Here is a 21723-nt window from a genome sequence, read left to right as displayed (position 1 = left end):
ACCTTTTGCCGTTTCTTCAAGTTTCAGAAGCACCTTTTCCATCTTTGTTACGGTACTGACAGTACATTTCACATGACTTGTAGCTAATTAGGATAGAGAAAAGCACCAGCTTAGGGGGGCGGTCCTCAAAGTCAGGATATCTTTTATGGCCCCTGTCCCCCACTTTCTGGGTGTAAGCTAACAGCCACTCTCAACAGAGAGCCACTGTGAGCTGGGCATTGGGCTTGCAATAGCCCTTCAACTAGGATTCGGATGCCTTGTTCTCTAAATAGGGAAATTGAGCCAGGAGGAGTGTCACGATGCCAGGAGATGGGGGAGGGAGCCGCTGCCTGCCAAGGGTCTTCCACAGAGAGCTGCCCGCGCAACGACGTGGGGGACACCCCAGCCCCCCATGGCCTACACTGGGATCGTTATGCAGACCAAGAAGGCAAGATGGTGCCTCTGGAAATACTGTGTTCATATAAGGTTGAGCCGTGTTTCCCGGGTGGTTCACTGGTGAAAGAATTTGCCTGCCAGAGACACGGGTTAGGTCCCTGACCTGGGGGGATCCCACACGCCCTGGAGTAACCACCCTGGAGTACTGAGCCTGTGCTCGAGAGCCCACGCTCCTCAACCAGAGAAGCCACTGCAAGGAGAAGCCCGCACTCTCCTTTCTCTGCAACCAGAGAAAAGCCCGCAAGCAGCAGCGAGGACCCAGCACAGCCAAGATAAATAAGCTAAATTATGTATACACAAAATAAGGCTGAACTAGAGAAACTGGCAAATAGTCGGGGGAAATGTAAATAGTGGCAGATTTTATTTTCTTGGACTCCAAAATCACGGCAGACGATGACTACAGCCATGAAATTAAAAGACGCTTGCTCCTTGGAAGACAAGCCATGACAAACCTAGACAGTGTGTTAAAAAGCAGAGACCGCACTTTGCCGACAAAGGTCCGCAAAGTCAGAGCTGTAGTTTTTCCAGTGGTCCTGTACGAATGTGAAAGGTTGACCATAAAGAAGGCTGAGTGCTAAAGAACTGATGCTTTTGAACTGTGGTGTTGGAGAAGACTTGAGAGTCCCTTGGACTGCAAGGAGATCCAACCAATCCCTCCTAAAGGAGATCAGTTCTGGGTGTTCATTGAAAGGACTGATGTTGAAGCTGAAACTCCAGTACTTTGGCCACCTGATGCGAAGAGCTGATTCCTTTGAAAAGACCCTGATGTTGGGAAAGATTGAGGGCAGGAGGAGAAGGGGACGACAGAGGATGAGATGGTTTGATAACATCACTGACTCAATGGACACGCGTTTGAGCAAACTCCAGGAGATAGTGAAGGACAAGGAAGCCTGGTGTACTGCAGCCCATGGGGTCACAAAGAGTCGGACACGACTGAGCAACTGAACAACAGCCACAAGCGAAACTGGAACACTCCCGCACCTCTGGTGGACACGCAGCATGGTGCAGCAGCTGTGGAAAACCATCTGGCATCTCCCCAGAAAGTTAAACATGGAGCCACCGTGGGCCCCAGCACTCCACTCCTGGGTGTGTGCCTGAAGGGCTGATTGCAGGCTCTCCAGATGTTCACAATAGGCGGCAGTATTCACAACAGGCAAAAGCTAGAAACAACCCCAGTGTCCAGCCACAGACAAGTGGACAGACAGACATGGTCTGTCCATCCAGTGGACTATTACTCAGCCATAAAATGGAAGGCAGTGCTGATACAGGCTACAACGTGGAAGACCCTTGAAAGGGTTATACTGAGTGAAAGAAGCCAGACCCGGGAGAATCGTAATACATGCGCGATTCCACTTAAATGGAATGTCCTCAGAAGAGGCAAATGTGTAGAGACAGGAGATGAGGGGTTACCAGAGGTCTCTCTCCATTTGCCTCTTCTGGGGACCTTCAGGGCGGGGGTTGGGGGTGAAGATGGTGACCAGTGGATCCGGGATTTCCTCTTGGGGTGCTGAAGGCATTCTAGAATTAGAGGCCGTGAGTCTGTAACATCACAAATGTACCAAGTGCCATGGGTGTGTACGCTTTAAGGGGTTCATTTGATGGTATGTTAATTCCACCTCAGTATTAAAAACAATCAAAAATAAGCCTGGGCAAGAAGAGAAGCAGACAGCCAGGGCTGTGGAGCTGCAGGTTTTCTCTGTGCTGTGCAGCAGGGGCTCAGCAGCACCACCATTCACTCGCGTTGTTCTGGTGTTTCGAGTTTCAGGCAAGGCTGAGTCCTCTGATGCCCCAAGCCCCATCAGGCCAAAGAATGCTGAATGATGGGCAGGCTGGTCAGCCTTGGGGGCTGGGGGAGTGGGGAGGGGGCAGTGGGCAGGTCACCATCAGCTCCACACGTCCACCCCCTAAGGATAGACTCCAGAAGCCCTCTGGGGACCATTTGCTTTTTAAAAGGGACAAGCTTCTTATCTTATCGAAGCTCCTTTCAACCCCAGGTGAGAGTTTGCAAGTCTGCCTGCCCTTCCACCCCACCCCCCACCCCACCCCCCCGCTCCCCCACGGAGCAAATCCCCCCAGGCGGCCAAGACCGAAAACCAAAACGAGTTGGGGGTGGGGGGGTTGCAGCCTGAACTCCCCAGAACCTGAACTCCCCAGATGCTCTCCCTCGGAGGGACTCGTGGCTAATCCAGCTCCCTCCCTCGGGAGACCAGGCTCAGGAGGGTGTTTTGGAACCAAACTAGAGAAATCCTGGGCAACAACAAAGAAAGAAAGTTAAAGGTCTCACTGCTCAGCACTGTCCAAGGCCATGAGCTGTTCGCACACACTGCCGGGAGACGTGGTTAAAGAAGGTGCAGGCTTCTGGGGCGGCTAGACATGTCCACACGCTTTGGTCCATGACTCCTCTACTGGGAGATTATTGCAGGAGGTGAATGGGGAGGTTCACGAGGACTTACATCTAAGCACCTCTGTCCACACCAGTGTTTATAAAGATGAGTACTCAGGAGCAGCCTCGGTGCCCATGAGGAGGGGATGGGGTCAGCAAACACACAATGAGCTCCAAGGCCGACATTAACCGCACGTCCTCACCGCGTGTCTGTCCTAGCTTTTCCATCCACTGGCAGAATCATTCTCCCCTCTGGACTTTGCCTTCTTCATGACACGGTTTGATTTTCCGATTTTAAAGTATGTGAGTTCCCAAGAATATTGAAAGAAATGAAAATATCTGATGATAAAATAGTAATGAGAACAACAGGATCTAAAATTATATAATAATTCAAGCTGTATATACAGCAAAATATACAAGCAGTGATTCCCAGGATGGCAGGATTATTTAATAAATCACTCCTTAAGCACTTACATTTTTCATATAGTTTCCACAATAAATATTTTGTTTTATAACAAACATGTTATAATACCTAGTTTTCAAAAGAAATAAATGCAAGTTTGTTTTTATTTTTTTAATGTTTTTTATTGTGGTAAAAATCACATAATATAAAACATACTGTTTTAGCCATATTTAATTGTACAGCTCTGTGGCACCAAGTACGTTCACTTTATTGTGCAACCGTCACCATCTCCATCTCCCAGATTTTTTACCTTCGTAAACTGAAACTCTGTCCCCATTAAACATTAAATCCCCACCCCCCACCCCCAGCTCCAGCCCCTGGCGTCTACCAACGTCGTACTCTCTTAACCCTGTGAATTTGTCTGCTCTAGGTATTTCGCATAAGTGGAATCAAACTATATTTGTCTTCACCTAGTATATATTGGAATGCATCTTCAAGGTTTAAGTTCATACATATCCTCGTATGCTCATTTTTAAGTCCCTGCCCACCGTGAACGAAAACGACTGGGAGGAGCACACAGGAGGGCCATGTGTGTGTGCAGTCTCCGCCCTGGGACGCCCCGCATGCAGGGCTGTCCTCCCAGGAGGCGGGTATGGGCTTGTGGAAACTCTGGTTCTGTGGGTCAGGAGACTGGGCTCTGGACCCAGTGCTAAATTGCCCTGCCATTTGCCAGACCTTCTCCGGAGCAGAGCCTCCCATGTGAGACAGAGGTCAACACCCACTCTTTAAGGAATCCTTTCAGGGTTCCCGGGGGAGGGCCCGCACCAGGCCCCAGAACAATGGAGGGTGTGAGGCTGTTTATTGTTTGAAGTCAGCGGAATTAGCAGAGACTTCAGCTCACTCAATACCTAAAATCCAGCCACCCTCCAGAAACCCAGCCTTCTCCAAGTGACACAAATTGTTCTCAAATCTCTTATTAGCGATGCTCTTAACTGTTGAAAGATCACAGGCCATGGGGCAGACAAAGCCCAGAGACTCCGGAGGGCAGCGGTGGCAGCTTCCAGAACAGGCAGCCTCACAGGCTGCAGATGGGGCGGTTGAGGGGGGTGGTGGCAGCGGGTGGTTCCCTGGGCGTCTGGGGAGGACGTACAGCTCGGCCAATTGTGCTGAGATGCACGGGACATGACAAGCTGGACAGCTGACCAGCCTTGCCTCCTCTTGCCCTACAGCGGGGAGCACGCAGCCCATTTTATAGACATTTAAAACAAAATTATTTTATTGAAGAAGAGCTGATTTACAGTGTGTGAATTTCTGGGTATAGCAAAGGGATTCAGTTATGTATATATATATATATATATATATATATGTATATAATATCCTGTTTCAGATTTCCCATTGTGGTTTATCACAGAATATTGAATATCATTCCCTGGGCTCTACAGTAGGACCTTGTTGTTTATCCATCATGAAATAGTTTGTGTCTGCTAATCCCAAGCTCCCAGTCCTTCCCTCCTCTACCCTCCTCACCCTTGGCAACCGCAAGTCCCATTTTACAGATTTTTTAAAAGAGGGTTCAGAAAGATGACAAAGCTCTGAAAAAAGCATCACCCATTCATCCTTCGGCTTCCCAGGTGTCTCAGTGGTAAAGAATCCGCCTGCCAATGCAGGAGATGCGAGTTCAGTCCTTGAGTAGAGAAGATCCCCTGGAGAAGGAAATGGCAGCCCACTCCAGTATCCTTGCCTGGAAAAATCCCATGGACAGAGGAGGTTGGTAGGCTACAGTTCTTGGGGTCGCAAAGACTCAGCCACCACGTGACTGAATATCTGAGCACAGCACGGAGCATGCATCCACCTATTTAAAGATACTTGCTGAAGCTGTATGTGTTGGGCACTGTTCTAGGTGCTGAGAATATGATGTCAAACCCAATAGACAAAAATAGTTGACATCAAGGAGCTTACATTTTCTGGGTGAGTGCAAACTCAAGACATGATGTCAGGCGGTGTTGAGTAACAGGCAGGAAGGAGGTGAGGGTCAGAGGCGGAGAGCTGAGGGGACAGCTTGGCCAACATGGTGTGTGCTCCTCTCGCATCCCTCTTGTGTGTGAATTTCGTGGGTGGGCTGCTTCGGCGTTGTTTTCTGGTGGTGACTCTCTGTAGCTGTGCCGGCTGTCTAAGAAAAAATTATTTTTGACCAAAGCCCAATAATAATAATAACTCCTACCTCTTGGGTACCTGGAGAAACTGGGGAAGCTGATGATTAACAGCCCTTCAGGCTGACCGTCTGGGGTCAGAGATCAGCTCCAAGTGTGACCTTAGTTAAATTTCATAACTGCTCTGTGCCTCAGTATCTGCATCTGAAAAATGGGTTCACAGTGGTACATCTCTCCTCTGGTTGGTGAGAAGATGTTTATAGACAGGAGCCCTGCCTGTGCTCTTTGCTTTTTTGTTGTGATGACTTTGGAAGGCTATGGAAAACTCTGGGCTGGTCTTTCATGAACGTAGAGTGTTGCCTTGTGTAATCCTCCCAGAGCTGAGATTTCCCGATTGATGGGACCCAGAAGGTGTGTGGGATTCCTCCTTTGGATTCACAGAGAGGTGGGATCCAGCTCCTGGACTCCAGGGCTATTGGAAGCTCAGCTCCACAGGAACCACAGTGTGTCTGTCCCCCTGCCGTCTCGTAGAGAAACCAGAGCTCAGAGTCCTCCCTGTCCCAGAGTCAGAATGTCAGAGAGTCCCTGAGCTAGCCAGTGGTCCCGCTGTGTGTCCAAGCCTGCCCCACTTTCCTTGTGCCTCTGCCTCAAGGTTTTTCCCAGCAAAGACCAGCTTGGTATTTCCAGAAAACATTCTTCTCTTCCTTAAGAACAGAGCCCAGTTTATCACAAACCAGAAGCTCAGGGGTCAGGCCCTGGAAAGTATGCAGGAGGGGATTGGTGGTCTTACTTTTGGTGGTGGAAGGGGGTAGAGGCAGCACACCCATAGGCCCTCTCTTGCTTTATGGGAGAGAAACTGGGCTTGAGAAAGGAAAAGTGACTCAGACTCACAGAGAGCGGCAGGGCTGGCTGGGGCTGCATCTCAGAAATTCTCCTAAATAACAGAGTTCCATCTTGCAACTCGGTATTGCCCGCCTGGCTCCCCAACCCTGACCACCTGTGGTGCCAGACCACCTGGGTTCATATCTGACCTCTGTGCCTCACTTACCCCATCTGTAAAATGGACACAAAAGTGATGCCTGCACGGCAGGGTCATCGCCACAGTGAACTGAATGAAGCCACGTGAGATTTCCCAAACAGTGCCTGACTTGCCAGATATTCTGTGTTAACATTCAATAATGGTTGTTGTTGTTCAGTCGCTAAGCCATGTCTGATTCTTTGCAACCCCGTAGACTGCAACACACCAGGCTCCCCTGTCCTTCACTATCTCCCCGAGTTTCCGCAAATTCACGTCCATTGAGTCAGTGATGAGTTGCAATTTACAAAGCAGTGAGGGGCAGTGAGACATCAGAATTACTTCAAACAAATAACTGGAATGTATGCTTCAACGTCATCAAGACTTGATCATTTTTTTAAGAAGATTTTAGAAGTTTTGTCAGAACTGTTCTCAGAAGACATTTTTGTATTCTGTTTTGTCGATGCGTTTACTAAGAAAGAGAAAGCTGTGTGCCAAGACCAGGGATTCTTGTGCAAGTCAGGATCTCGGCTCAGAAACTGTTCAGAGCCATCCAGTTCATTCTCTTGGTTTTGCCAGTGGGGTGGGGGTGGACAGAGAGGCCGAGGGGTGGGGGTGGGGGTTCACACAGGTGAACGAGGAAGGGGCTCCTTCACGGTCCTTCAGGCAGACCACCTCAGGGGACTGAACAGAGTCAGAGCACCCGGTGCATCTGCCTCACCAGGCCTCAACCCGAGTGTCTGACTGATGGAGGTGATGCTTCTGTATAGATGAGGTGGCCCCTGGACCACTGCAGGCTTTCACCCAATGTGGGTGCAGACTAAGGACAGACAGACCTCTGAAGTCCCCAGCATGCCAAGTGCAAGCTCATGAAGGAAGTTAGAGTGTATAAACTGAGGCTCTGATCAAGGGTCTCAGCCCCTGACCATCCACCTGACCGCCTGGGAGCAGGTAGAACGTGCTGAAGCTGGATTCCACTCCTGGTGCAACCCCCTCCGAGTCTCTGGGGTGGGGTCGGGCATACGTACCATCGGAGCTCTAGGGGACCAGAAAGGACAGGCAGGGCTGGGACCAGCAGGAGACAGAGTCTCTGGAGCAGACGTGAGCCAAATGGTGAAGGGGAGAAAGATACGAGACCCCTGCCGCCTGCCCCCAGCTCCCCTTCCCCCGGCCTCTCTCATCTCCACCTCCTGCCCTCCCTGCTTATCTTCAGCTTCTCAGCTGCCGCTCCACAGGCTTTCTCCTCCTGTCCATCTGTCCCCCCTCCCCCACCAGTCTCCTCTCTCCTCCTGTGTCCCAGGCCCGCGATACCGCCTCCTTCCTGGCCTTTGGTCCAGGCTTTGATGCCAGAGGTGTAAGGTTGCTGCAGCCTCGGAGGGAATGGGAACTAGGCTCCCGAGGAGTTGCTTTTACTGGGTCACCGACCGAAGCAGCAGCAGCGTGGGAGGCTTTGCTAAAGCAGCGAGTGCCTGGAATCCCCCTCCTTGGGGCATGCGAGAACACAGGCGGCCTTGCCTGCCCCACCGGGGCTTCCAGGCCACGCTGAGAACCTCCGTCCCAAGACATGTTCAGCCGGACCCTCTGTCCAAGCCGGACAAGGACCTAGGAGGTTCAGTGCAGTCCCACTGGGCTGCAGGATGCACGGTGGTTTGAAGCGTCTGCTAAGAAGTGGGGCAACAATGCCTGCCCAAGAGTGATAGAGGTGACATGGGGAGACCCCCCGGGAGCTGCAGGGGCCGTGGGTCTCTCCCCGTCCCTCTTTGTGCTTCCCCGGTCACGAGCAGGACATGGACACTTGCTGCTGCCCACACCGCTGTCCGGCACTGCTCCACAGGAAGGAACCAGGCTGGGTATTGAAGTGGGCATGAGCTAGAAGGCACACTGTTCATTGTCTGTGTTGGGAAAGGGGAGACAATTTCCCAGCAAGGGCCTGGGGCAGATGAGGTCTTAGGAGGGGAATCTGCAGAGCTTGTGTCACTTGGAGACAAGACGTGGCTGAAATGCGGGAGATAAAGCAGAGCGGGGCTGTTGGTCACTGGGTCTGGGTGCTGAGTCAGTTGACAGCAAAAACAAAGTGAATAAAATTCCCAACCTGCATTTTCAAAGCACCTTTCAGTCCCCCCTGCTGTGGGCTGGATGCTCTAAGCCCACGTTGTTTTCTTTCTTATTTTCTTCTTATTATTTTACTTATTTGTGTTTCTCCGCTGTGTCGAATGGCATGTGGGATCTTAGTCCATAGACAAGGGATCAAACCCGAGTCCCCTGCAGTGAAAGCACAGAGTTTTAGCCACTGCGCCACCAGGGAAGTCCCTCTGAGACCGCATTTAGGGGCGAAGCAAGAAAAGCCCTTAGTGATTCCAGGACCCGAGTTCACAGGCATGCTGCGCAGCCACTTTCTCAGGGCTGCTCCGAGCTGCTTCTCAGGGGTCCCTGGAAGGGCTTTAGGAGGACACGGTGACCCTTAAGTGGGGCGAAGAGTCGCAGTGCTAGGATGCGCCCCAGCCTTTTCACAGAAGGAGAAAATGCGGCCCAGAAATAAAGACGGGCTCCTGGTCATGCAGAGAGTGGGGACACAGGCCCCATTGCCATCTCCCTGACCTCCCGAGAGGCCCCCAACCCCAGCTCCCAGGTGGCAGGCACACACACTCACACACACACCCCTCTGGTAGTGGGAACGCACAAATGCCTGAGACGCCACCGGGTGTGCGGAAGGGGTGGGATCTTATATTCCAAATGATTTTTTTTTCTTTTGAATGTAGACATCTGGCGTCCTATAAATAAAATTGAAAATGTAAATATTGTAAAACTCATTAGAGAGTGGTTTTCAGTTTGCTGAGAGCACGGGTCAGCTGCGACCCCACTGCGCTGTGGTGGGAAAGCCACCCCACACGCCGGCGTTCCCAGCACCGCACGTCGTCCCGGTATCCCCCGGCTGTCCAAGCAGAGCTGAGCCTGACGAATAAACATTAAAACGTGGGTCAGTTGTCTCCTATTTATTAACTAGTTTTCAAGAACTACCTAAAAACCTTTCTGCTTTCATTTAATACACAGGGAAAAAAAATACTTCATGAAGGGAGAATATCACATTTTCTGTCGTAAGAACATGGGTTCCGGTGCACACCGGTCGAGCCCCAAGACGTGCACTCGGCCAGATTCCTAATATCAGGTTTACAGCACTCTTCAAAAGACGTTTTCTGTCCGAGACACATTAAACAAGCTTTATTTAATAACACTCGATTTGACTTATCCAATTTAAACATTTGCTCTGATCAGCGACCATTTGATCCTGCCTTCGTTTCGGGCGGCAGAATAATTTCTCTGGGTTATTTTTCTTTGGTGCAAGGTTGATCCCAGAGGCAGAATGACTCCTCTCGAATTCTCTGTGTTTCTCTAATTCGTGCTGCGAGTGGAAAGGGATAGAGCCATAAAAAGCCAGTGCTGAAGGCTGCTTTTATAATGTTTACGTTGCTCGTCCTCACGTCTGTCTGGCTAAAGACAGGCGATATCATTTAAAAGACCCCTCCTAGCCCGACAATTAGGAGAGACCTTTTTCTTAACTTGGAGCATCAGAACGTAAAGAAATTCTCAACTTGGTGATTTTGCAGGAATATATTTTGCCATCTACCATCTACTCGCCCCTACTCAGGGATTTTTGTAACAGTGGTGTATACCAACCGAATGGTCATCCATTAAAAGTCAAGGAATTTAAGACAGTGATGGGGAAGAGAGAGTTTACTATCTTAATTCACTCTATTTTAAAAGAGGAAATGCCGCTTTGATTCTACTGTCTCAGGGGTTATTTCATACAGCTCTTTAGATTACTGCTATTACTCCTGTTATGATTTTACTATCATGATATTAAAGCACAAACCGTCTTTTTTTAGGTTTCATCTTTGCATGCCGCCCTCTACAAATACCCAGCTCAAAGCCAGTAGCCCCGACTCCCGCCTGTAGGTATGGTAAAGTCATTCATAAGGACAGAAACCTCTGACAGCTCCACTCCCCCAGAGCAGCACAGGGTAAGTTGGCCAGCAGGGAGGATGGGAGCCCTCCTGGCCGTTATCTGAGCGACCTCCGGGCAGGCATCTGCTCCCAGGCTGGGAGGGGGTCTTTGTCGGTGAAAGGAGCGTTTGCAGGGCCGGCCAGCGCCTGGTTTATGGACCTGGCCAGTGGGAGGGTGCACCCCGCCCAGCCTGCATCCAGGCCTGAAGTGTTTACCCCTGGGGTGATTTACATCACCCAGGTGTTCATTCGGGAAACATCTAGGCTCCGAGCTGACACGGTGATTGCCCTGGAGTTGCAGACTTCGGCATTCTTCTGTTCATAACGGTCTGGGGGCCAAAAAGATTTTTTAAAACAGAAAGTCCTGGCCCAGAGTGGTTCGCGTCCTGGGGTTTTCACACAGGAGGGCCAAGCGACGTCTGAGCCCAGTGCCCCTCGCCCTTCCCCGGGTGGAGGAAATTACCATTGCCCAGACTGCGGCCCTCCTCACCCTCCTGCAGACCCCTGTCCTCCGCAGACCGCTCTGGCCTTTCTGTCTGCGGACACACTGCGCCAGGCTTCCCCATGGCTATGTCAGCATCCCGGGGCTCCCCAAGCCAAAAGTGTTCTCCTCAGTCAAGATGCGGGAGATGCGGGTCTCTGGGAACACAGACGTGTCCTGGAGAAAGACTGGGGCTGGTGTGCGTTTGTTCCACACGGATCCATCTCTGCTGGTGCTGACGTTTTGAAGACTCGCTCTGTAGGCACTCCTTTCACACCAGAAGCCTTTTCTGTGCTTGCTGCTCACATTTTGAGGCAGGTGGTGCCGTCGCCGTTTTGACCTATGTTTGCACTGAGGGTTCCTAACGCCTGTACTGGGGTAGCCTTGTACCATCCGAACACCAAATTAAAATAAGCCCTGAGGAATTGAGATTTTGTTTGCTTGTCAAAAGCACATATTTAAAATGTTTTTTTATCGAACCCATCCCACCCCTATTTTGAAAGAGTTGGGACATATATTACATATCCGTTTTTACACTTGTATCCATTATTTCTCCAGCCATTGCTGATAACTGATGAGGAAGAAAATAAGTGTATTTCTGCCACATGGAAATATATATTTGTGTAGGAGACAGGCAAGGACAATTATAGGGAAATTGAGAATGCTTCTTGTCTTTGTTTTCATTTTTACAAATACCTCTTTCACTGGTCCAGAGAACGCTCAGTTGATTCTTAGAGCTGGTCTCAATTCAGCTGTTTCTCTCTCTCCTTGACGACGTGTCTCCCAAATCCATCATTTTGCCTCTTTATACAACCTGCAGATAGAAAGCATTTGGTCAAACGCTGGGGGCCATCAGATCTGGGTTAGCAAGGGATAGAATTCCTTCTGCTCTGACCTCTGTTTAAGAGTCTTTTTAGCCAGTGATCTGAGTACTAACAAATTCACAGAAGCACTCACATTTCTCCTATCTGTACCCACTTCTTCTAAATTATAGATATGTAAACCTCCCCAACATAGAAAAAGATCACTGATGTGCTGTGCTAAACTGGGAGACATTTTCACCACGAGCAACTGTTTAAAATTCCCACCCTTGGAGTGAGGGGAAAAAAAAAATCCATCAATAAAACAAACTTTGATTTCCAAACGTCAGGCTAAATGACCACGGACCCGCTTGGGAAAAGGTTGTTCTCTGTGACGGTTCACAGCCTAATATTGAGAACAGTGGAAAATATCACACTGATCATGAGAAAAAGAGCCAATGTGTAAAAGAACTAATTTTGCCGTCGCTATGGATCTCTTGATGGCGTGCATTTGTGAATCTCTGTTCTGAATCTAAGATGCCTCAGCACACGCCTGTTTGTGAATATGGGCGCATGGAAAGATGTATGTCCACAGTCTGTCTTAACAAACTGCCTGAGAATGCTGAATTCTGCACACACTCTGCACGGCACCAATGCCACTAAGAGAACAAGGTCACCAAACTACCAAACTCATTTATTTTAAACTCCGCTGGAACAGCTCCCCCAAAGCAGGTGACTATCGAAAGATTTTTTTTTGTAAATTCTAAATAACAAGAGAGATAAAACTAAATGTCATTCTATGAAGTCTGAACATTAAAATGTTAAGAGAGAGTTAACCAGGGTCTGGTAAATGGCTAAACAGATTAGTAGCCTTACTTTTTAACATATAAACATCTGAAACCCGTTTCCTGTTTAAGAAGAAGGAGAAAAAAAAAAAGTCTAGGTGGATGACCTCGGGCACTTTTTTTTGATTAACAAATGTGAATTGTACATCATGGTGGAAAAAAAAAAAAAAATGGCCCACGCTTGGTGGTCTTTCTCCAGTCTGTATACGGGAGAGAGAGAGAAAAAATACAAAAATAAACGTTACCTTCTCACTTTCCGGGTGGGCAATGCCATTTCTGCAGTGGCGTCCAGGGCTCTGGCAAATGTTAAGGCTGTCACTGCGGACGGAATCCCTGTGGTCTGCGAGCCTCCGGAGAGTCCGAAGAAAAACATTCTCCGCATACTTGCTGGCGGGTCCTATCTCCAGGCCCTGGCCCGGCCCTGCAGGCTCGTGTCACCGGGCCGGCCGCTGGGACATGCTCATCTGACCCCGCGCCTCCCTCGCGGCCGGACCTGCAGCGGGGTGCCAGTCGGACCGGTTCACTGCTGCAACCCAGAGGACACACAGAGTGGAGTCTCAGCCTCCAGGACCAAGCGCCAGCTGCAGTCTGTTCAGCCGAAAAGAGCTTAGCGGTTCTGACACATTCTGACAAGATACATTTTATAGGGTTTGTGCTAAAATTTGATATTGGAAGTTGGGATTCCAATTTTATGTCTCGGATAATAACAATAGCAGCTGGGACCTTTAAGAAATGTGTGTATTCTTCCCATTAAGAGTCACATAATAAAAACTATTTATGTCAAACACCTTATAAGGGAAAGATTTAGCCTGAATGTCAATATAACATATAATACTTTTTTATATTCAGATTAAAAAAAAAATCTGGGAAAAAAATCCGTTATCAATGTTACCTATTAATTTTGACTTGGAAACGGTAGATATGTGATGGTTTTAAAAATCTAAGGTTGGCATCTTCTTGCTTTAATTTGCAAAGTCATTGAAGCGCCTCTTTTTGGTATTATTTCTGTATATATTAGAAGGAAAAAAAAACCAACAAATGCTGATACATCTTTTTTTTCTTCAAGTCCTTCTGATGAAAAGACACAAAAGAAGGGTACAGTTTTATGTGGCTTGATTTGATTTTGATAATTTCCAAGCCTGCAATAAAAAGAGTCACTGGCCCTTAATCATCGGTGCTGTTTTTGTTCTCGGAGAGCAGCTGTGGCTTCGGGTCCAAGCTGGCGGCCCGAGCTCTCTCATTCTGCTGGACAAACCGGGCAGCAGCTCGGACGCACTTCTTCCTCGGGAAAGGAATCTTGACATCTCGGCTCAAGGCAACGTCTGCAGCCAGATTTCAAAGGGGCTTCCACTCAACTCTGGCCTCCCTGGGGTCATCACACCGACGTGCTCCCAGGGGAATGAGCCTACTGCCAAACTGACAAGGATTCTCGCTGGGGCCGGTCACTTAGAATTGACTGTGCGGCCCTGCTAGGCTGGCTAGTTAGGAAACCCCAGCTTCCTTCTTATCTCGTCTGCTCAGATGAAGAGCAGAACCTGATTGGAATGAGAAGAGAACCCCAATTAGCAAAGCCAAGAGACGGCCATCCGTCCTGCACCCACATGCCTGGGTCAGGTCCGCGTGTGACCGTGGGTTAATGAGAAAAGCCCATGGCGGCTGGAACCATCGTCCAGGCTCGCTGAGCCCCTACCCTGGCCCCCAGGGCCTCCTTGACAGGATGGCACCCCTGTCCGTGGAAGGATGAAGCGCCCACGGGGACCAACGCAGAACCCCCTGCTCCTCAGGTCCTGTTGGAACCAGCTGACACCAGCCTAAACTCGGCCAAATGCCAGCTGAATTTCTTTTGTTATTAAGTCACAACTTGAATGTAACAGCCCCTGAGCGAACACAATCTTAAAAAATAACTTCCTACAAAGCCTCTCCCTTCTCTTCTTTGTCAGAAAGTTGCTTCAGCCTAAATAGAAGCCATTTCCCTTTTCCTTTTAAAGGAGAGGGTCACCAAGTGTCCCCTGGGGTCCTCTGCCAGCTTCACCCTCCAGTACCAGCACTTATAAAGGCCATCACCCCTGGCTCGGTGGCCACATTCCACGTGCTGATTTTATGCTGACTTCACGGCTGCTATCAGAGAGAAGTGTGCTCCCAGCCAGGACTGCAAGGGCATCTGAAGACATGGTGGACATTTGAAATAAGAAACACGCGAGTCCAGAGGACGCTGCAGACACTCGGAACACCAGCTTCACCCACCTCATCTCCCCTCTTCTCAGGGACCCTCACAGTGGCCATCATTACCCACACTTGACACGGGGATGTGGAGAGACAGGAAGATGGGTACCCAGGGAAGCTCGGCAGTGCTCAGGGATGCCTGGTCACAGACAGCCTTTGTAGGGACCTGTTAGAGTCTAAATGTCTTCCCTGCAGTCTATCGGCTTCAGGGAAAAGTTTGCTTGCCCCCTCTGTAACCCCAGGAGCTTCCCAGGTGGCACTGGTGGTGAAGAACCCGCCTGCCAATGCAGGTGACGTGAGGCACGGGTTTGATCCCTGGGTGGGGAACAACCCCTGGAGGAGGGCATGGCAACCCACTCCAATATTCTGGAAAATCCCATGGACAGAGGAGCCTGGCAGGCTGCAGTCCATGGGGGTCACAGAGTTGGACATGACTGAAGCGACTTAGCACCCATGCACGTCACCCCAGGAGGCAGGCTTTCTTATCGCCTGCATCTCCTAGAAGAGGAGACTGAGACAAAGAGGCCAGTCCATCTCTGAAGACCCGAGTGCTGGAAAATGACAGAGGCGTCCCGCAGAGCCCAGGCTGCAGCCCCTGAGCTGCCACATCAGGTCCAGTGCCAGCTGTGAAAGCCCAGGTCACAAGCTAGCCCGTCACCTGGGCAAGTGGTTTCACCAGCTGGAGCCTCAGTTTGCTCACCTGTGAAGTGGGGCTGGAATGCACCCCGCCTAGGGGAGCTGTTTCAGGCTCACACGAAACAGGACAGGATAAGTGCACAGCACATCAGAGGTGCCGCACAGTCACAGCGTGCAGACCTGGGGGGTGGGGTCTCAGCCCAAGGCCTGTTCTATTTTCTCTGAGCGGCTGTGGGCTACACGGCTTGTGTCGGGGACCCATCTGGAAAGCTGGGCCACGTCCTCAAATACCAGGAGAGCAGCGTGGCCGGGGGGGCAGGCAGCATGGTTCCCACATCAGCTGGGCGGTCCAGGGTCTGCCCCATGGAAGAGCTGGCCGGCAGCAGGTGCCCTGGAGCACAAGGAAGGATGTGCAGGGCCCCCTCCTCACTGGGGGCAGCATGTGACATTATCGCAAGACAGCATGAGAGACCCACAGGCCCCCTGCCCGCTCACCAGCCTTTCGCTGCCCCAGCTACACTCAGGCTTCTGTCACATCTGTTTGGATGGTCAGCCCTCCAGAGGCCCCTTCCTTCTCCACTCTCTTCAGACACATCATCGGCCGCACAGAGAGCCCCAGGAACAATAAGCAGCCTCACATCCCGAAGCTGGCTCTGCTGGAGGCCTGGGGGCTTCCCGACAGCGGCTGGGCAGCATGGCTCTCGGAGGCTTGGGGGGTCCAGCAGAGCCAGTTGAGAGCCCTCTTCTGCCTCTGACGAGCTGTGTTTGTTCAGGCAAGTAGCTTGCCCTCTCGGGATCCCAGTTTCCCTGTTTGCACGAGGGCAGCAGGGTTGGGCAAAATGTTGGCTTGCAATAAATAATCAATTGCTATTTTGCTGTTTAACTCAGACCATGAAAGGAAAACACCCGAATGGATTGAGAGCAATAGATTTTTTTTAATGGAATGCCACCCCCTTACATGAAAGACTAAAATAAGAGTAGACCATAAAAAAAAAAAAAAAAAAGTAGAACATAAGACCCCAGGGACTGGCTCAGCGGTATGCCAGGAAATTCCACCATCAGGAAACCTGGGTTTGGGTTTTGTTTTTATATATATATATTTATTTATTTGCTGCTTAGCTGCAGCACGTGGAATCTTCCTTGCAGTGTCTGGGATCTTTCACTGTGGCGCGGGGCTCAGAACTTGCAGCATACAGGCTTGGTTAAACCCCTTTGCATGTGGTGTCTTAGTTCTCTGAGTAGGGATTGAATCCACACCCCCTGCACTGGATGGAAGAGTCTTAAGCACTGGAGCACCAGGGAAGTCCCTGGTTAGGTTTTTGCCACTCAGCTGCTGTGCCACCCTGGGCATATTACTTACCAAGTCCGGTCTCCTTTCCCCACCTGAAAATGATGATTCGTAAGGTTGCCTCCTACCTTCTTCCTTTAACTACCAACTTAAATCTTTCGCCTCTAAGAAATCACCTTAATAAACACACTGTTCTTCAAGGTGCTAGAATGTTCTTAAAGTACCCACACACATATATGATGAAAATGATGGCAACATTTTTCAAATACAAAAATCGTAAAATAATAGAGTGGTGGGGTTGTGGGTGATCTTTTTTTCTGTAATTTGTTGTTGTTTGGTCATGTCTGACTCTTTGCAACCCCGTGGACTGTAGCCTGCCAGGCTCCTCTGTCCCTGGAATTCTCCTCCAGAGAATTGCCATTTCCTCCTTCAGAGGATCTTCCCAGACCAGGGGTCGAACCTGAGCCTCTCGCACTGGCAGGTGGACTCTTTACCACTAGCCACCAAAGTCTTGCATCTTCTTAACGTTTTCTGTGGATTTCTTCTTAAATACATATATAGCTGTGACCAACCCGCTCGACCCACAGACATAGTCCTGTGGAAATGCCCCTGGACCTTTGCCTCCAAAGTGAAAGGACCACAGACTTTTACTGTGGGAAGTGGACTTCATGGGAAAAGACTTTTTTTTTTTTTTTAATTATCATGAGTTCTTCAGAGGACATTAGCTTTCATATTAAGGGATTTATTTACAGAAACTATGGGGAGAACATTTCTGTTGATTAAGAACATATGTAAAAAAAAAAAAAGAGAGAGAGAGGAAGAAAAAAGAAAAAGCACAGATTGCCACATCAGTATAAGACAATCCTGGAAGCATGCTCTCTTAAACCCACACCTGTGAGTGGTAGAAGGAGGTGGGCTGAGCTAAACCACAGGTGTCAGGGCTGCACCTGGGGACTCCTCAGTGCGCACACGAGCCTGGGGGTCTGGCTGAAGTGCAGGTTCAGATGAGCAGATCTGGATGGTACTGAGCTTGTCCCTCATCAGCCAGTGCCCAGGGATGCCCAAGTCAACTGGGTCAGTCTGTGAACCACTCAGGGTGGCGGGGTTTAGAGCAGACTGGCTTCACCTGCTTGGTGGGGGTGGCTGCCCAAGCTCCTCCACTGGGAGCAAGAGTTCTCGACCTGGACCACACTTTAGGGTCACTAGGGGAGAATTTGAAAAACCAATACCTAGGCTACACCCTAGACTAATTAACTCAGAATCCTTGGGGATGTGGCCCAGGCATCAGGTTGCTTTTAAAGCACCCAAGCACCCCAATGTGCAGCTGGCTCTGAGGATGGCTGGTTTAGACACTGCCTCCCTCAGGGCTGGGGAGGAGGGAGTGGAAGATGGATTGGTGATATCTGTCGGGGGGAGGGAGCGGAAGATCAATTGGTGATGTCTGCCAGGATCCCAGCATGGTGGAGGAGGACTGAGGGACTGAGCATCCCTCAGGGCTAGGTGCCAGGTCTGCAGACTCTTGCCTGCAGAGCCCAGGCATATTCCTGGATGACACACAGGCAGAGGTCCCTGTCTGAAGTACACTCCTCAGGACATAGTGTTCAGGCTTCTGGTACATTGCTTGGCCGTGATCGGTTGGGCAGGGTTGAACGTCGACCTTCTGGGTCAGCCATGGTGGAAGGGGGCAGACTGCATGAGCAGGAGGCCGTGAGAGGTTGAACCATGGCTTGAATGTCACCCCAAAGACAGGTTGGGGAATGGGGCACATTCGCGTGAGCCCCACTCTTAGGGATCCTGGGAGTTTGCCAGGAAGGACAAAGACCCCAGCGGGTTGCCCAGATCCCAGTCAGGCCATCCAGATCAAGAACATGATTGAGGAATTCTGTGTTTCTCATATGCACTGAGGATAGGGTCAGAATAGAGGCCATCTCTGGGGAGGGTTTAGGCTGAGAACGGGCAGGTCTTCTGGCTGGGGGGCCCTGGGTGCTGGTGTATACCTTGTATTGAGGCGTACACATGTAAAACCATCAAGCTATAGATTTAAGACTTGTACACTTTCTGTACTTCCCTGGATATAAGTTAGTGAAAGTCACTCAGTCATGCCTGACTCTGCGACCCCATGGACTAAAAGTCCATGGAATTCTCTAGGCCAGAATACTGGAGTGGGTAGCCTTTCCCCTCTCCAGGGGATCTTCCCACCTTAGGGATCGAACCCAGGTCTCCCGCGTTGCAGGTGGATTCTTTACCAGCTGAGTCACAAAGGAAGCCCAAGAATACTGGAGTGGGTTGCCTATCCCTTCTCCAGCAGATCTTCTTGACCCAGGAATTGAACTGGGGTCTCCTGCATTGCAAGCGGATTCTTTACCAGCTGAGCTGTCAGGGAAGCCCTATGGATAGAAGTTAAACACCAAGAAAAAAGAAAAAGAAATGTAAATCTATATAATACGTAAAATGTTCCAAAAGAACATAGAAACACACAAATAGAACTGATTTTTTTAACTTTTTATTTTATATTGGAGTATAGCCAAATAACCGGAGAAGGCAATGGCACCCCACTCCAGTCCTCTTGCCTGGAAAATCCCATGGATGGAGGAGCCTGGTGGGCTGCAGTCCATGGGGTCGCTAAGAGTCGGACACGACTGAGCGACTTCACTTTCACTTTTCACTTTCACTTTTCACTTTCATGCACTGGAGAAGGAAATGGCAACCCACTCCAGTGTTCTTGCCTGGAGAATCCCAGGGACGGGGGAGCCTGGCGGGCTGCCGTCTGTGGGGTCGCACAGAGTCGGACACGACTGAAGCGACTTAGCAGCAGCAGAGCCAATTAACAGTGTTGTGATAGTTTCAGGTAGACAACAAAGGGACTCAGCATAGGTACACATGTATCCATCTAGGCTACTGCATAACTTTGAGCAGATAGAAAAGAAAATTACACAAGCCAGTAGAGGGGGGAAACGTGACAAAAAATTGTATACATCTGAGACTCAGTGAACAGAAAAGAAAATGAACCAGTAAACCAAACCACATTAAATATACTAATTGTAAATATAATCACAGCCCTTAGCTAGCACTTTGCTGAATTTCCTTACCTCCTTTTTTGTGATTGAGTACTGCTTTTATGTTGAATTTCATACAGGCGTGGGGATAGCACCATAATCTTTTCAGGGTTTGTCTCAATCTGCTCTGGGCCGGATTGAAGTGTTGAAATTAATCAGGTGATCCTTGAGGACTTGGAGGGAATATTTCTAAGGATCTGAGATCTCAGAGGTCTTGAGCAAGGAGAATCCATGCAATAACCAGGATGGATTAAGCCAAAGCCTGAACAAGGTTTACAAAGATGTAACTGAAAACAAAATCAATACTAAACTGTAAAGTGGAAATGACATTGCAGCTTTTCCTCCCCCTTTCGATGTATCAAGTATCAAATCCGTCTTTGAAAATGAAAGAACTGTTTTTTGGAGAAGGGGACTGGAGGAGCCTGTTTCTCCAGGTGAGCTGAGTATGGTTTGCATGGGGATGTGGTGTGTCAATGATGATGGGGCTGAGACGAGACCCTGGTTTTGGAGAAGTGAAGGAGTGTGAACACTATTGTTAGAGGCCCGGCACTCCAGTGCACGTGTCTGTGATCATAAAGAGACAGAGCAAAGGGGACGTGTCAGGTGTGGCGAGGAGTCTTGGAACACTCCCTAGAGACGCAGGCACACTTACAGGCTCCTGGCAGTCTGGATAGCGGAGGGCAGAGAATTCAGGGTTCCTCAGAGAGGGGTCTGGAGAAGGAAATGGCAATCCTCTCCAGGATCCTTGCCTGGGAAATCCTGTGCACCAAGGAGTGTGGCAGGCTACAGTCCATGGGGTCACGCGAGTCGGACACAACTGAACAACAAAGCTACCACCACCGCCAGAGAGGGGGGCACAGGTAACGTGCCTGGCTCACCCGTTCTCACTGGCATGTTTTTCTGGGGAACATATCACTTTAATTCACGGTGAGTTGTGACTTACAAAATGCCCTCCCCAAGAGGGACAGAAAGGCAGTGACAGAAATTTATACTAAGGTGTAAATGACTACCTGCAGGCTCCCTTCCCCAAACCAGGATTGATGAAGAGATTTGGGAAACCCAAAGTGGGCTGGAGAGGGGATAGAGGAGGACTCTCCAAAGCAGGAAGGGTGGGGCCAGGTCAAATCACCACTCACTTTGAAGGGGCAGCCCTTACAAGGAGCACAAGGGACACTCCGGGTCAGTGTTTGTTCTCACCATTAGCATGGAAGATGTGGGTGAATTTATGCATCACTATAGTTTCTGAGGGGCTTCCCTGGTGGCTCAGTGGTAAAGAATCTGCTTGCCAGTGCAGGAAATGTGGGCTTGATCCCTGGATCAGGACGATCCCCTGGAGGAAGAAATAACAACCCACTCCAGTATTCTTGCCTGGGAAATCCCATGGACAGAGGAGCCATGGGGTTGCCAAAGAGTCAGACACAACTGAGCAACCAAACAGCAAGTTTCTGAGTCCCATTCAGCTGCGCGCAGAGTCAGAGTCAGAAGACCCGTGAGTCTAAGCGCATGTGGCCCCCAAGGAGAAACGCTGCCCTGTGAGCACAGGTCCCGGGAGGGGCTGACCCGAGAGCCCAGCCCTGAGGGGAACATCCTGAAAGGGAGAGGGGGCCCCTCCTCCAGCCGCATTTACTCCTGGGTCACCCAGGACAGGAGTAAATGAAATGAGCAAAGTGACAGGGGCCAGAACTGCTGTAACTGACTGTGGGAGCAGGCGCCCCACCAACGACCCAGGAATCCACTCTGAGCTACCCCTTGCCCCTCCCTGGAGCAAACAGCCAGGGGTGTCTGCTCCAATTAAGCATTCTGGAGCAGAGGAAGAAACCACAGGACAGGTTTGGGGACCCACTGCACCCGCTGGGGGACAGGACTGAGCTAAGACTCCACTGAGGCCCTGAAAGGACCAGTAGGCGCAGTGTCCTGGTGAGACTTGGCATCAGCGTCCGTGCCCCGGACTCCCCAGGTATCTGACTGTCTCCTTCTGCCACATGGTCACCCTGGCAGACGGCTGT

At 50.1% G+C, this 21723-nt stretch overlaps 1 long non-coding RNA gene across 1 annotated transcript; it reads right to left on the bottom strand.

Annotated features, from left to right (window-relative positions):
- Window positions 1–9364: 9364 nt before the first annotated feature.
- On the bottom strand, window positions 9365–13913 carry LOC114117860 (uncharacterized). The gene is made up of 2 exons (XR_003591450.3): window positions 12760–13913; window positions 9365–11683 (listed from the first exon to the last, which is right to left on the bottom strand). It is a non-coding gene; the product is annotated as an uncharacterized LOC114117860 (long non-coding RNA).
- Window positions 13914–21723: the final 7810 nt, after the last annotated feature.

Source organism: Ovis aries, chromosome 14, assembly GCF_016772045.2.
Source record: "Ovis aries strain OAR_USU_Benz2616 breed Rambouillet chromosome 14, ARS-UI_Ramb_v3.0, whole genome shotgun sequence".
Classification (NCBI taxonomy): Eukaryota; Metazoa; Chordata; class Mammalia; order Artiodactyla; family Bovidae; genus Ovis; species Ovis aries.
The sequence above is the reverse complement of the archived record's forward strand: the minus strand, read 5'-3'. Positions and strand labels throughout refer to the sequence as shown.